Source organism: Phyllobates terribilis, unplaced genomic scaffold, assembly GCF_046119375.1.
Source record: "Phyllobates terribilis strain yellow unplaced genomic scaffold, ASM4611937v1 Scaffold_11__3_contigs__length_659146591, whole genome shotgun sequence".
Classification (NCBI taxonomy): Eukaryota; Metazoa; Chordata; class Amphibia; order Anura; family Dendrobatidae; genus Phyllobates; species Phyllobates terribilis.
In genome coordinates, this window is record NW_027362771.1 from 225,320,056 (window position 1) to 225,324,442 (window position 4,387).

A 4,387-nucleotide genomic window follows, 5' to 3' on the forward strand; every position below is an offset into this window, starting at 1 on the left:
GTGCTGGTCCTTGCAGCATCTAGTAGTGTCCACATACATGTCTCTTTGAGTACTTAATGATTCAGTATCCTGTAGAATGTAAGCCCGCAAGGACATGGTCCTCTTCCCTCTGTACCAGTCTATCATTGTTAGTTTGTTTACTGTGATATCTGTATTTGGTATGTATCCTCTTCTTATGTGCAGCACCATGGAATCAATAGCGCTATATAAATAATAATAATATCAGCATCTGCTTCAACTAGGGCAGAGGTGGTGAACCGCTAGCCTGCAGGACATATACGGCCACCATGTCCTTTTCTCCGGCCCCCAGGTAGATTCCCAGTGACCGCAGTGCCTGGGCCAATGGCCAGAAAAATGCTGGCCACCATCCCTTTTACTCCTGACAATGTGTGCACGCGCACACAGCTTTCACTACTGAATGCTGCAGCGTGTGCAATGAAGGATTACACTCTGATGTGTGCCAGTGTCAGGACGTCCTATGTGGGTGGAGTTAGCACTCTGTTCTCCAGTCCCACTGACAACGACAAGACCAGCTGCAGTCCCAGCGTCCCCTGTACTGTATATGCCCCGGACCCTCCTGTGATGTATATGTGAGTGACACAGGGTGGTAGTTGTGGCAAGGGGCTGCTATCCTCCCACACCCTGGATTCCCACAAATAATAGACAGTGTCCTGTCTGTCGTGTAGGAGTACTGGAACTGTGTGGAACCGCTTTCTGTTGTCCCATTCGTTCTTCCTCTGTCTCCTTCCATTCTTCAGGGATCTGCTACAGAGGATGGAGCTTCTTTTTCTTGTGCCACGCCGACCACGAGCGGGCACTATGCATGGGGTTTGCAACCTGGGCTCAGGCTAGCGCCCACGCCAGAAGGATTTTCGCACCGTTTTGCTTGCAGAATGCCCACGATGGGAGGAGCTATTGCCAGGCTCCGCGCCATCATCCGCCATTTTAGAGTTTTCAACGGCTGCCATATTTGCCATTCTGGGGGTTCCTCTGCTTCCTGAACGCAAGGAATCCTGCCGACTACGCCAATTTTGTGAGTGGCACAGGGTGGTAGTTGTGGCGAAGGGCTGCTGTTCTCCCACACCCTGGCTTCCTGGGAAAGAATAGATAATGTCCTGTCTGTCGTGTGGTGTGGGAGTATTGAACAAACTCAAGTTTGTAACTGCAGTTCCGGCTAGTCTTCCGATCCCGGATCCGGACGACACCACACATTCACCCACAGACTCGGTATTCATCTTTAACAATCCAACTTTACTTGATAACAAAGAATCCATAGCAGTCTCAGTACAGCACATGTTCATTTTCACAGCCTGAGCTTTCCCTCTCAATGCTGACTCCTCTGGTCCCTGAGATGCTCTTTCTGGCTCTTCAGTCTCAATGCTTTTAGGCCCACTTTCCTGTTCTGGTTCCCTCTCCAGCTCCCCTTGCTAGGAGATGATACAGGCACTCATGTCAATACCTGATTCGTGTGGTAGGCCTCGGATTTTATTAGAGATACCGCTGAACGTACCTTCCTCCTTATCCAAGATCAGCAGTAGACAGGACCAGCGCAAACTCAGCGTCCGCAGACTCAAATGTAGAACCACAGCGTCGGGTCCAATTCAATTCAAGACTTGATTTTTTTACAACCCGGATACAGCAAAAGTACTTGTTTGTACAATACTTTAACTTTCTCTGAAGCAACTAATGTTGGTTGCTGCTGGTCAGAAATTGATAACTTCACAAGCCCAGCACATGTGGTCCTTGTCTCACAGCAACTCGGACTATAAAATGGCTGCCTAGAGCAACTGATCCATTAACTGCCATGTGAAGCCAAACCCAGTTTGAACCAACTTAATTGGAACTAACAAGAGCAAGCACTAAACAACTACTGGCCAGCAGATGGCGGCGTAGCAAGATAATACATTTAGCGAGTAACAAACAAATGCTGAACTTATTTTCTACGATATGCAAAGAGAACAGCTGAATAGTAATTATATCTGGGGGAACAGCATACTCTATCAATCTTACCAGCAGCTCTCACTGAAATTTGACTTGGTCTTCCAGACATTATCTTGACTTTCACTCTTCCTGTTAACTGCCATTTCTTAATTACATTTTGAACTGATGAAAGGGCAACTTGAAAATGCTTTGCTATCTTCTTATAGCCCTCTCCTGCTTTGTGGGAGCCTCCACCATTTTCATTTTCAGAGTGCTATGCAGCTGCTTATAAGAACCCATGGCTGCTGTTTTTTGGCACAAGGTTAGAGGAGGCTGGGTTTTTATAAAGCTGGGAAATTTGCATCACCAGGCCTGTCTTAACAATAATAGTGAACAAACCATAACCCTAACAGTCTTATTAAGTTCTGAAACCTTGGTCAAAGTTATCTAAGCATACACATCTCCAAGGGTGCCAAACTTCTGCATCGGCCCATTTTCCTTTTTGTAATTTTTAAAATGTAAAAAATAACAATATTTTTTATTTTTGCCTAAAATTCAAAAGAAATGTGTCAACTTTAGCCCTTTTAGAGATCATTTCGTCTTCAACTTGGTTAACTGTTCACAATAACAGTAATTTTGACCAGGGGTGCCCAAACTTTTACATACCACTGTATGCCCCCAGTACCTCCTGTGATGTATGTGCCCCAGCTTTTCTTGTGACATACTGTATGTGCACCCAGCCCCTCCTGTGATGTATATACCCCCAAAGTCTCCAGTGATTTATATGCCCCAATGTCTTCTGTGATTTTTATGCCCCAGTGTCTCCTGTGATGTACATGCCCCATGTCCCCTGTGATATATATGTCCCAACATCTCCTGTGATGTATATACCCCAACGTCTCCTGTGATGTACATGCCCCAGTGTCTCCTGTGATGTATATGCCACTGCGTACCCTATGTGATGTATATGCTCCAGTCCCAGTGTCTCCTGTGCTATGTATATGCTCCATCTCCAGTGTCTCCTACGTAATGTATATGCTGCAGCCCCAATTGTCTCCTGTTTAATATAGATGCTGCAGCACCAGTGTCTCCTATAACAAGTATATGCTGCAGCCACAGTGTCTCCTATGTGATGTACATATAGCAGTCTCCGGTGTCTCCTATTTGATGTATATACTCCAGACCCACCACTGCTTGAGTTCAAGAAATGTTACATGAGCAGTGATGAATTTCCTACTATGAGGAAACCTGCAGTGTAATATACATCTGTGTTAAGAGATTACTGCTGCGAGTTCTATTCAAAATTTATTGCAAAGAGTCGCCTGCGCTCCAGGACATTGCAAATCTGGAAAAGCAGTTGTGAATAGCAACATCATCAACACCACCTAACATCATACGCCACACCAAAGGGAGCAGTTCCAGCCATCATATTAGGGGTGAGTTAATTAAATGTCTGACCAAATGTAGCAGGATAAATTTCAAGTTAATAATTTTGTATGGCCCCCTAAGTGATGGCATAAATATCCAAACAGCCCCTGGCAGTAAAATGGTCCCCCACTCCTGTACTAGGGTCTACAGATCTTTATTCACCTTCTTAGCTCAAGTCTTTAAATACCTAAAGGGGGGGACACCTGTATTTTAGAGAATGGACTATACAAATTAAAGAAGTTGTCCACTACTTTCATATTGATGCCCTATCCCATCAATGTATGATCAACCGGGATCCCGCACCCAGCACCCCCAGCCAATCAGCTGTTATTGGTGTCGGCGGAGACCGACGGCAGGAAGTGCTTACCTGCGGTGCTTGGCCGTCAAGTTGTAGTGGCCGCCGTGGGGTGCTGCACATCTGCCTCCCATTGAATTGAACAGGAGACGGATGTGCAGTAACAAGCGCCAGCCACTGCAACTTGACGGCCAACCACAGCAAGTAAGTACTTCCGGCCGGCGGCCGCTGGCGCTGATGACAGCTGATCGGCGGAGGTGCCAGGTGCGGGACCCCGGCCGATCATACATTGGGCATCAATGTGAAAGTAGTGGACAACCCCTTTAATCAGGAACACAGCAAGAAGTACTTCCAGCATTCAGATAATGAAATGAATTGTACATATGCAACAAAGCAAATGTAAAGTGTCCCAATTGTACTGCCTCAGTGGGTGGCCACCAAGAGGGAGCCAGCATCACAGTAAATTATATAACCAGAAAATATATTTTTTTATTTTTGAGGATAAGCAATAACATTATTCTAGATTATTAATATTTACATTAAGCAAGAGTTGTTACAAATGCTAAAATTAATTTACGTTGTAAAAATAGCTGTTATATTCAAACAAGCCTTTAGTTTTGAGCAAGGTTGAATCACTTGATAAGTTATCAAAGAGCAAAGTCTATGTCTACTTGCAGCAAAGGAAGTGTGGTAAAGCCATTAAGGATGCTTTGAAACCTGATCTTGATATATTTTTTGTGTTTT